Source organism: Macaca nemestrina, chromosome 6 (assembly GCF_043159975.1).
Source record: "Macaca nemestrina isolate mMacNem1 chromosome 6, mMacNem.hap1, whole genome shotgun sequence".
NCBI classification, from domain to species: Eukaryota; Metazoa; Chordata; class Mammalia; order Primates; family Cercopithecidae; genus Macaca; species Macaca nemestrina.
Window position 1 is genome coordinate 84076481 of NC_092130.1, and position 12463 is coordinate 84088943.

A 12463-nucleotide genomic window follows, 5' to 3' on the forward strand; every position below is an offset into this window, starting at 1 on the left:
GCTCCTCTCAATCTTCCCATCTCCCCTGCCTACTTCTGCAGGCGCTTCTCCTGCTGAGCCTCCAGAACTGCCTCCTCCAGTCACGCAGGACCCTCCCTGCTTTGTTGCCAGCCTAGACTCCTTCAGGCTACCTATGCCCCCAGCTTGCCCCTGCTTGGATTGCCTCCTGCCCCTTCCTCCATCATCCTTCAACACCTAGTTTAGGTGTCCTCTCTTTTGCTGGGCCACTGGGTAGAGTCTCCACTAAAACACATGGCATTGAAATTATTTCTCTCTCTGTCTCCTTGGAAAGACTATCAGCACCTCCAAGTCAGGAGGGTTGACTTACATTTCTGTGGCTTTCCTCTGTTGGTTCATAGCGGCTACTCATTTGTTGAATGACTAACTCAGTAAAAAAATCTAGAAATCCAGTGCTGCTAAATTCCAGAGACTCCATAAGGAGAAGAAGCTGTCGGGCCTTTCCCACCTCACCCACAGGGAGAGCCGCGCAAGCTTGACTGGTAATAATCTTGGTTCGTATGAATCTTATGGGTGTGTATAGTTTGTTTTAGGCATGTGCTTAAACTAAGAAAGAATAAGAAACACATTTAGAAATAATAATACATAGCGATCATTATGTGTTAGAGTACTAATTTCCTTTTTTTTTTTTTTTTTTTTGAGATGGAGTCTCACTCTGTCGCCAGGCTGGAGTGCAGTAGTGCAATCTTGGCTCACTGCAATCTCTGCCTCCCGGGTTCAAATGATTCTCAGCCTCTGGAGTAGCTGGGACTACAGGCGCCCACCACCACACCCAGCTAATTGTTTGTATTTTAAGTACAGACAGGGTTTCACCATGTTGGCCAAGATGGTCTCGATCTCTTGACCTCGTGATCCGCCCACCTTGGCCTCCCAAAGTGCTGGGATTAGAGGCATGAGCCACCGCGCCTGACTGAGTACTGATTTATTTACTGTTATTACCTCTATTTCCTCGAGAGCACACAGCTAGTATAAATGGTGGTTTGACCCCAGAGAATCTGGCTCCAGAGTCCACGCTCCTACCTGCTACATGACATGGTCTCTAGTAAAACAATAAAGATAATATCTAACAGATACTGGGCCTTAGCGTGTGCCAGGGGCTGTTCCTAAGTCTTTATGTGATTAATTTCACAGGGAACCCTGGAGAACTTAGCCTAGCTGTACTTTGCTTTCTCCATCTGTAACACAGAGTAATATGACTTCCAATCTCATTGTTTCTTTTGTGGTGAGGGTTAAATAAGATAATACATGGAAAAATTAGAATTGTGCAGACCTACCTGCTTAAATGAACGTTATTCATGCATCCCAGTAGATAGTCATAGCTTTAGGGGAGTAAAAGTAGAGAGAGAGGACACATCGATGGCTGGTAGGAACTAGGGCCCTGCCCTAGGAGAATCTGGGTTTCGAATGAAAGTCAGACCAGGGCACCTTGGTGGAGGTAAACCCTGAAAGAAATGACTACAACAGAAGTGCTTATCTACTATGTTGCTGGGCAGTGGGGAACCAACCTAAAGTTCCTCCAGAATAACTGCTGTCATCCAAACCTGACTTCTAACCCATTTATTGCTGTCATTTAAAACCTTCAGGCAAGATGTCTGGGTGCGGTGTTTCACACTTGTAATCCCAGCACTTTGGGAGGCTGAGGTGGGCGGATCACCTGAGGTCAGGAGTTCGAGACCAGCCTGGCTAACATGGTGAAACCCCGTCTCTACTAAAAATACAAAAATTAGCCGGGCAATGTGGCGCCTGTCTGTAATCCCAGCTACTCAGGAGGCTGAGGCAGGAGAATTGCTTGAACCCGGCGGCGGGAGGTTGCAGTGAACTGGGATTGCGCCACTGCATTCCAGCCTAGGCAAGAGAGCAAGACTTCATCTCAAAAAAAAAAAAAACAAAAAATTCTTTGGGCCAGGCAGTATGGTGGCTCCTGCCTGTAGTCTCAGCTACTCTGAAGGCTGTGGTGGGAGGATTGCTTGAGGCTAAGAGCTCTAGGCTGCAGTGTGTTGTGATTGTGCCTGTGAACAACCACTACATTCTAGCCTGGACAGCAAAGCCAGATCTCATCTCTAAAAACAATAAAACAAAATAACAAAAATAAATAAAATCTCAGCCTCTCTGAGCCTGCTTCTACTTCTAGAAAATTAGATGCTTAGATTTGGCCATCTTGAAAGTGCCATCCAAGTAAACATTCTCTGATTCCATGACTCTGAAGTCTCTTGCATAGGAAGAGCTTTTTTACCCTGTCTTTCCCTGCTGTTCCAAAGGCAGGCACGTTCCTGACTTTGATACTCTGCGTATTTCTTTCCTCATGGCACCTTTGCTATTTCCCTCTCCACTGGCAAATGTCCTTTGTCTCCAAAATTCTGCATATGAGCTCCTGAACTTAACGTTGCTCAACTGAGATCACTTGGACACAGGAAGGGGAACATCACACACCGGGGCCTATTGTGGGGAGGGGGGTGGGGGGAGGGATAGCATTAGGAGATATACTTCATGTAAATGACAAGTTAATGGGTGCAGCACACCAACATGGCACATGTATACATATGTAACAAACCCGCACGTTGTACACATGTACCCTAGAACTTAAAGTATAATAATAATAATAATAATAATAAAGAAAATATTGCTCAAATCTACTTTCTCTAACCACCACCCTGTAGCTGTGTCTTCATCTGTCTAATTTATTGAGGCCCATTGGCTCTCTACCTATCACTCAACTGCCTCCTGCCGTATTCCCTCTGTAACGACCTCATATAGCTCTGTTGGAACCGAACTGTCGATTCCCTCCTGGGCAGGGGTCGCCGCGAAGGATCACTGACACGAGATTCACAGCAGAGAGTTGTTTATTACTAGCGCACTAGGGTCCCAAGCTCTAAGTTGGCCCTGGGACCCCGAGTGCTTGTTACAGTTTGTTTATATAGGCAAACACAAGTTCAAACACAGCTTAGGGCGCGAAATTCAAACAAAGCTTTAGGCGCGTGGTAATTGGGTCTGTCTATGGCCTGAGCAAGGTATCTTGTTCTGATTGGTTGGGGTGGGACCTTAGGAGGTTCTTTCCTGGAATTGCTGATTCCGGGAACATCGGGGACATTGAGGCAGGGTGGGACCCCATGAGGCTATCAGGGTGGGACCTCATGAGGCTATCAGGGTGGGACCCCATGAGGCTATTTCCCGGAATTGTCTTTCTGTTTGGGTTCTGGGAACATCGGGGGGCTATCCGTGGCCATCTGGGGTTTAAGTTTCACAATGGCCAAGCTTTTTAAATTTTATGAGGCTTAGGAATTATGAGGCCTAGTTTCACTCTTCCTAAAGGGGGCAAAGGATAACGAATTTCTCAGCCTACCTAGCAGAGATAGTCTGAATACTTTTGTTTTATTTTATTTTCATTTCTTAAAAGATGGGATCTTGCTCTGTTGCCCAGGCTGAAATGCAGTGATGCAGTCATAGCTCAGTACAGCCTTAAACTCCTGGGTTCAAGTGATCCTCCTGCCTCAGCCTCCTGAGTCGCTGGGATTACAGCTGCATGCCACCACTCCTGTCTAACTTTTAAAAAATATTTTGTAGAGAAGGGATCTCACTGTGTTGCCCAGGGTGGTCTCCAGCTCCTCTTCTCAAGCAATCCTCCTGTCTCAGCCTCCAAAAGCACTAGGATTACAGACATGAAACACTGCACCCTGCCAGTTCTCCCTTTTCAAAGGGAACAAAAGATAAATAATTCCTTAGCCGCAGAGATAGTCTGAGTACTTTAATTTATTTGTATATTTATTTACTTTGAGATGAGTCTCACTCTGTCGCCCAGGCTGGAGAGCAGTGGTATAATCTCGGCTCCCTGCAACCTCCACCTTCCAGGTTCAAGCGATTCTCGTGCCTCAACCTCCCGAGTAGCTGGGACTACAGGTACTCACCACCAAGCCTGGCTAATTTTTATATTTTTAGTAGAGATGAAGTTTCACCATCTTTATCCAGGCTGGTCTTGAACTCCTGAGCTCAACTGATCCAACCACCCTGGCCTCCCACAGTGCTGGGATTATGAATACTTTTAAATTAATAGAAACATAAGGTAATTTTTCTTACTTGCAAATTAATGGGAGCCTAAGAAACTATAAGAAACTAAAAATATTTTTTTCTTTTTTTGAGACAGAGTCTTTGTTCTGGCTCCCAGGCTGGAGTGCAGTGGCACGATCTTGGCTCACTGCAACCTCTGCCTCCCAGGTTCAAGTGATTTTCGTGACTTGGCCTCCTGAGCAGCTGGGATTACAGGCACGTGCCACCACGCCTGGCTAATTTTTGTACCTTTAGTAGAGACGGGGTTTCACCATGTTGGCCAGGCTGGTGTCGAGCTCCTGACCTCAGGTGATTTGCCAGCCTTGGCCTCAGCCTCCTAGAGTGATGGGATTGCAAGCGTGAGCCACTGTGTTCCACTGAAATGAAAATTTTTTTTTTGTCTTGAGAGATCCAGGGATAGGAAGGGAAGGTATATGGAGGTGTGAAAGATGAAGAGAGAGAAAAACAGGGAAGGGATTGAGGGAAGACACAGGGAGCAGAGACCATTTGAGGCACCAGGAGGGCCCTGGAGTCCTAAAGTTGGCCTGAAGGAAGCAAGAGAGAAAAAGTCATGGAGAGAAAGAAGGCATTTGTGTGAAGGAACATTGGCCAGATAATGAAAGTCTGAATACCAAGAAGATGAGAAAAGAAGGCCTAGAGTCAGTGTGAAAATTGAAATAAATCGTATTCTCTCAGGCAGCCTAAGAAAGGGAGTCTGCCTGGCTCTTCTGGTGTCTTCAAGCGCGGAGGTGTGATGTAGACTTAGGAATTTTTGCGAGTCTATTTTGATCATGAGAAACCTTGCCCCAGGCGGTGCACTGTGGCTCACGCCTGTAATCCCAACACTTTGAGAGGCCGAGGTGGGTGGATCTCTTTGAGATCAAGAGTTCAAGATCAGCCTGGCCAACATGGCAAAACCCGTCAAAAAAAAAAAAAAAAAGAAAAAAGAAAAAGAAAGAGAAAGAATAAGAAACCTTATCCTGGTCCTTCTTTTGTTTGCTTCCTTCCGGGACTGAACTGGTTCTTCCTTTTTTTTGTTGCTTAAATGAGAGTTTTGTTTTATTTGGAAGACGCTGTTTTTTATATTTCCTGATTTTATCTCTATTTGTTCTTTTCTTGGGATTAAATAGGTTTAGAATCAGAGGAAACTAGGAAGTGAATGAAAGCAAACAAAAGGAGTTAGCCTTTGAAATGGTTTTCTTATTAGGTCTCCTATGTCATGAAATGGCTCTGTTCAAAAATCACCAAAAAATGCAGTTCTGAAATTTAAATGCCCACCGGTCCTCTGAAAGGCAGCTTGACCTTAGGCTGAATGAGCCACTGAAGTCATTCATGCAAAAGGGATGGAACTGTTGGGTCTCTCAGAGTAGAAGGCCACTGGGTTATGGGATATGCCCGTGGTGGCAAACATTAATCTGATCCAAGAATGTTTGTGGGATTAGGTTGGCTAAAACAAAACAAAAAGCAACCCAAAACCCCCACCAAATCAAGAGCTTTACCCTCATCCTGCCTTACCAGCCAAATCTGCTTTCTTCCAGAATTTTAGTATCTTCTTTCCTTTCTATCAGGTCGCTCAGAAACGTATTCTATTTTCAGTATTCTGCAACTTGGGGTGAAATATTCTCTAGCTCTTTGAGATATTTCAGCATTTTCTTCTTTCTTTAATAATCATTACAGACTGTGTGACTTAGAATTTCCTGCTTTCTTGGAATGATATTAATGATCTATTTATATGCTTACGTTTTGAAACACTGCAACAAAATAGAGCTCTGCTTATCTTTGTTATTGAAAAAAAAATACATCCTATCTGCTGGCCCCGGAAGTAAGGAAAACTGTTTTCTCTGGGACAGATGTTAAATCCCCCATTTCCTTGGTTAATCACCTCCTGTGCTGAGTGCTTGAGAGAGACAGGAACTGTCCCTGTGCTGCAGACTTGGGATTGTTGAAGTGAATGGCCTTGGACAGTCTTGAGATTTAAAAAAACAAAGTTTTTAATTTTTAATTTTTGTGAGTACATAGTAGGTGTATATAGTTACGGAATACAGGAGATGCTTTGAGGCAGGCACGCAATGTAAAATAATCACATCACAGCGAATGGGGTGTCCATCCCCTCAAGCATTTATCCTTTGTGTTGCAGACAATCCAATTACACTCTTTAGGTTATTTTAAAATGCAAAGTTATGTTATTATTGATTATAGTCACCCTGTTGTGCTATCAAATAGTAGGTCTTATTCATTCCTTCTAACTATTTTGTTTTTGGACCCGTTAACCATATACACTTTTCCCCACTCCCCTTCCCAGCTTCGGTAACAATCCTACTACATCCATTAATTCAATTGTTTTGATTTTAAGATCCCACAGCCTTCAGTTTTAAAAGCCTTAGAAAACTGCTTTTCACGGAGAACACTCAAATTGTGTGCCAATAGAAGTTATTTCACATTTCTTTCTGAGAGGCTTCTAGCCTTGATTAACAGTTATAAATAATACGTGTACACACTGAAAATAAGAAAATGAATACATTACTTCCTCGAACAATTATACTGTGTAATATGAGAAATATTTGAAAACTGTGGAAAAGGTAGAGCAGGTTAAGGAATATAACAAAGATCCTTTGGAGGTGAAAGTCTAGAAACCACTACGGAAGATGTGTCTTTGTCTCAGAATTGTTACTGCTGACTGTCACGTACAGACCTCTCTTACCGAACCTGGATCAGGAACTCCTTCCATCAAAGCTGACTCTGGGCTCTGAATGCTGCTGTTGAATGGCCAGTCTTACCAAGATGAAAAGAAGCCATGATACCAGAGACAGGGGAACAGACACACAAAATGACAGGAACAGACAGGAACAGACCACAAAATGACAGCTGTGGTTGCTGGAACAGCAATGTCTGTGAGAGTTGCAGTGAGCCAAGAATAGTCTGAATTATTAGGCATTCTTTTCGGATCAGCTGCATCTTTATCTCTAGTCTGGAGATGTGTAGATTCCCTAGCAGCAAACAAAAGAGGTTATCCAACTCTGGCTTGAGAAATGTGGGGGCTGGCCATTAGTCTTGTGGCAGGCAGAATGTTGAGTTGATGTCATCTGACCTGAAATATGGCCAGTTAGGTTTTTACAAATATTTACTGTATTTCTGTTCATTCCTTTTATTTTCTTTCTCTTTCTCTTTTTTCTTTCTTTCTCTCTTTCTCTTCTTTCTTTCTCTCTTTCTCTTTCTTTCTCTCTCCTTCCTTCCTTCCTTCCTTCCTTCCTTCCTTCCTTCCTTCCTTCCTTCCTTCCTTCCTTCCTTCCTTCCTTCCTTCCCTCCTTCCTTCCTTCCCCTCATCTCCGCTCTCTTTCTTTCTTCTTTTTCTTTTCTTTTTTTTGAGATGGGGTCTTACTTGTTGCCCAGGCTGAAGTGCACTTTTCAGAGAAAAGAAAGAAAAGCAGATGAATCATTTAAGTTAGAAAGCATGGAAATAAAATGAGAAACGTCTGTTTGCTAGTTCAAATGCATAAAATCTACCATTTCCTGTGGCTTTGAATTCACAGCCGAGCTACCATATTTGCTTTGCTTTAGAACTACATTTTCTAAGGGATCCAAATTAGGAAGTGGTCGCTGGAAGACAAACAAACATGAAACGCTACTTTATAAACACCACTCTTCATGAAGTCACCAGGAAACAATGATGCGTTCATTTAAGGCATTCTTCGCATTAGACAAAAAGTCTGAATTTCCTTCATGACCCTTACCATATTAAAAAAATCAGAATCAGAACATACCTTAAGTCAGCTCTGCACATTTAGGTGAGTTTGGATTTTCCTGGCCCACAGGGTTCAATCAAATACCTGAACAAGAGTACATTAACCCTCACAACCACCACAGGAGCCCGATTGTGATCCACAGAGGTTAGTAAAAGGGCACAGGCTACTCTGGGTAAATTAGTCCTCCAGGTTCCATAGAGACAAAACCAGAGGCGGAATGCAATTTCATAGAAGCCAAGTTTAAAATCGTGCTTCACTCTTCACTATTTGCAGTGGGGTGAGGGGTCAGGTTCATTGGCCGTGCTGTATGACCCAGGTCTAGGTAAATGGCATCCTCTAAACTACTTGCTATGGTGTACATATGTTCCCCAAAAATCATGTGCTGGAGACTGAATACCTAACACAACAGTGTTGGGAGGTGGGGCCTAATGGGAGCTGGATTAATGCCAATTATAAGAGCTTGAGGCTGGGTTCCGTGGTTCACGCCTTTAATCCCAGCACTTTGGGAAGCTGGGGAGGGAGGACTGATTGAGCTCAGGAGTTCAAGACCAGCCTGGGCAACATAGTGAGACCTCATCTCTACTAAAAATAAAAAATATTAGCCGGGCATGGTGGTGTGCCCCTGTAATCCCAGCTACTCAGGGGTCTGAGGTGGTAGGATTGCTTAAGCTGTAATCATGCCACTGTACTCAAACTTGGGCAACAAAGTGAGACCCTCTATCTCAAAATAAATAAATAAATATATAAATAAAAATGGCTTAAAGCTGCACATTTGCTCTTTTGCTCTCCCTTGCCCTCTCTTTGCCCTTCCACTATGGGATGACGCAGTAAGAGGACCCTCACTAGGCTGGGCATGGTGGTTCATGCCTGTAATCCCAGCACTTAGGGAGGCTGAGGTAGGAGGATCGCTTGAGCCCAGGAGTTTGAGACCAGCCTGGACAATATGGTGAAACCATGTCTCTACCAGAAACAATCAAAAAGTTAGCCAGGTGTGGTGGCACATGCCTGTAGTCCCAACTACTTGGGAGGCTGAGCGGGGAGGATTGCTTGAGCCTGGGAAGTGAAGGCTTCAGTGAGCCATGAGCGTGCCACTGTACGCTAGCGTGGGTGACAGAATGAAACCATGTCCCCAAATCAAACAAACAAATAAACAACCAGATGCAACTCCTTGATCTTGGACTTCTCAGCCTTTAAAACCATGAGCCAAACAAATATCTGTTCATTATAAATTGCCCAGTCTGTGACATTCTGTTAGAGCAGCATTATATGCACAAAGACACGATACAAAGACTCCTGAATGAGGAACTCTGCACAGAGCCGCTGTTACAGAGGGTTTATGTGCTCAGACAGTCTCCTCTGAAAAAAGAGTCAATCTGAAGTGCAGCTTAAAATCATTTTTTCTATTTCACAAATGTCTTGGAACACAGACACCTAAAGGAACACTGGCTGTTTGAAAAGGTCTGGACTTCCCACGTGACATTTCCTCAAAGATTTTTGGAATTCTTCTTTCAGTAATATCTCGAGAGAATTTATGAATTACACATAAATCAGCCTTAATCACATCTCTCTTGGGACTCAAATGTTACTTCCTGGCTTATTCATTCACTAGCTGTTTCTGACAAGAAAATCTATCCTAAAAGAGGCAAAAATCTGCTACCAATGAGCATATTCATTGGAAGGCACCTCTCTTTCTGAGCTCAGTTACCAAGGAGTTCAAACCATTCTCAGTGAGGAACACATTGCTAGAATAAATGTAGATCTGTTTTCCATATTTGAAGGTGTTCACTACTTTTCTGGAGGCATATGTTTTGTTTTGTTTATTTAGAAACAAGGTCTTGCTCTGTTGCCCAGGCTGTGGTACAGTGGCATATTCACAGCTCACTGCAGCCTCAAATTCCTGGCTTAAGGGATCCTCCTGCCTCAGCCTCCCGAGTAGCTAGGACTACAGGCATGCACCATGACATCTAGCTAATTTTTTTAAATTTTTTGTAGAGATAGGGTCTTGCTATATTGCCCAGGCTGGTCTTGAACTCCTGGTCTCAAGTGATCCTCCTGTCTTGGCCTCCCAAACTGCTGAGATTACAGGTGTGAGCCATCATATGCCTGGCTTCTACTTTAAATAATTATACCATCTTGTAAGATCAGTGACATATAGGCTTGGTTCATATATGGAGTCATCCTTGTCACAAAAAAACAATTCGGAAGTGCTCACCTTAAAACAATGTAGTCTCGAGCAGGATGAGGTGCCATACTGTTTTGGACATACTGGTAAATTTCAGTTTGGCAGTATGTCCAGAATTTCAATCACTTTTGAATCCAACAGGTCTATATCCCAGAGGTGCTGTTCTTTAAGTAGGCGCTTTAAGATTTCCTCTGGCACAGTAGGGACTTCAATGGTTGACCTCCAAAGCCTCAAAGGGGGTCCTTCACTCACCTGGAAAGAGGATATATTTTTCAGTGTCAAGGCAATCCATACACACCTAGTTTTTGAAGTCAAATTGTTAAACTAACAATTTTAGTCACATATAATCAATGTTAATTGATTATATAAATCATATAAACAATATAATCAATATATAAATATTGGGGGTTAATAAATCTATGACTTAAATAGGCTGCTATTCCTAGGCTTTAAGAGCAAGCCAGAAAGTGAACAAAAGCTGTTGTCAACTCTGGTCAAAATTATGACATTTGGGCTGGGTGCTGTGGCTCATTTCTGTAATCCCAGCACTTTGGGAGGCTGAGGCAGGTGGATCATCTGAGGTCAGGAGTTCAAGACCAGCCTGGCCAACATGGTGTAACCCTGTCTCTACTATAAATACAAAAATTAGCCAGGCGTGGTGGCAGGCACCTGTAAGTCCAAGTACTCAGGAGGCTGAGGAAGGAGAATCACTTGAACCTAGGAGGTGGATTTTGCAGTGAGCCAAGATCACACCACTGCACTCCAGCCTGGGTGATAAGAATCACTCCATCTCAAAAAAAAAAAAAAAGATGACATTTGTTTTGTTTTTCTGGGACCTGTATCAGGGTGCATGCAATAAAGAAATATCAGTCACTGGCCGGGCGTGGTGGCTCACGCCTATAATCCCAGCACTTTGGGAGGCCAAGGTGGGCAGATCACAAGGTCAGGAGTTCCAGACCAGCCTGGCCAATATGGTGAAACCCCATCTTTTCTACTAAAAATACAAAAATTAGCCAGGCATGGTGGCAGGCGCCTGTAGTCCCAGCTACTTGGGAGGCTGAGGCAGAAGAATTGCTTGAACCCGGGAGGCAGAGGTTGCAGTGAGCCAATATGGTGCCACTGCACTCCAGCCTGGGCAACACAGCGAGACTCCATCTCAAAAAAAAAAAAAAATCATTTGCACTCATTTCCAAAGCCTGCAAGGCCACCCAGCCTACTCCCATTGTGTATTTATTTTCAAGACGGTACAGGCGGCATCAACATATACCTCCGACGGACCTATCCTGCTGAGCCTTACAAGATGCCTCTGCCCTCAAGAGGTTTACTAGTCCTAACTGGAATTAATTTCCCCCAAGGATCTCTGCTCATTAAAGGGCCAAGAGAACACTAACTAAGAACAGAGAAGAGTGCAAAGGGTTTCTGACCAAATTATGGAAAAATCAAAGCGTGTCATAGGATGTTCCACAGCTCAATGCCATTAGCAAAACTCTAGGGAAGTCTAGTGTGATTCTGTAGAGCCAAAGGACTTCATTAGAAATAGTTGAAATCCTCTCCCAAGTGTTACACAGGATGAAAATTACTCTTCCTTTGCCCGGTTTCCACTCTCACCAGGGGCATCTGACTCACCCGGGTGCCCAGCTCTACAAGGCAGGGTGTGGGCTACAGATCCCCAGAGAGATTAGTTGGCAAAAGCATGTTATCTCTGATGGACCCAAGCCTCAACACCTGGACTCAACTAGCTGACAACAGGGTGAAGCCTTACCTTCTTATAGGACAGCTCAGCCTGCTTCGAAGTGGAGTAGCTGACCCAGTCTTTAAACTTCTCTTTGACTTCTTCAACAGGCCATCCACACAGTCCTGGAGGAAGTGTTGGTAGTCAGCTGAGTCATCATTACCCAGGTGCCCGAGTGCCTCCAGAGTGAGGGGCTTCAGCTCTTGTTCAGTATAGGAATTACGACATCAGCTCATTTCCTCAGGAACCTGTGCGGAACATGACAGACAGAAAGGAGGTGAGTCTGCCTGTACTCAGTCTCAATGCCCATCAGTGGAAAAGGCTGGGCAGGAACAGTGGCCTGGTCCTTAAAGCAGTGCAGGCATCTTTCCGCCAGAGGTGGGCTATAATGCTGACCTCACGTGGTACCATGAAGATATGAACAGATCACCTCCATAAATGCATCTGAAATCTTATTCCCATGTAAGGTCTTCTTTGGAAAGTTAGAGTAGGGGGAGTGAATTACATTGATCAAAGCAGGTTTCTCAAATACAGAAGTGGATACAGAAGTTCAATTCCAGATAATTTGTTGCCTTTTTTTTTTTTTTTGAGGCAGAGTCTCATTCTATTACCCAGCCTGGAGTGCAATGGCAGAATCTTGGCTCATTGCAACCTCCACCTCCCTGGGCTCAGGTGATCCTCCCATCTCAGCCTCCCAAGTAGCTGAGACCACAGGTGCACACCAACATGCCCAGCTCATTTTTAAAT

At 44.0% G+C, this 12463-nt stretch overlaps 1 long non-coding RNA gene and 1 pseudogene across 1 annotated transcript; both read right to left on the minus strand.

Moving 5' to 3' along the window:
• Nucleotides 1-223: 223 nt before the first annotated feature.
• LOC139363823 (uncharacterized) lies at nucleotides 224-7289 on the minus strand. The gene is made up of 2 exons (XR_011624850.1): nucleotides 3594-7289; nucleotides 224-2389 (listed from the first exon to the last, which is right to left on the minus strand). It is a non-coding gene; the product is annotated as an uncharacterized lncRNA (long non-coding RNA).
• Nucleotides 7290-7628: 339 nt separating this feature from the next.
• The window catches only part of LOC105484285 (rho GTPase-activating protein 7-like), a 71679-nt pseudogene continuing 66844 nt past the window's right edge, over nucleotides 7629-12463 (minus strand).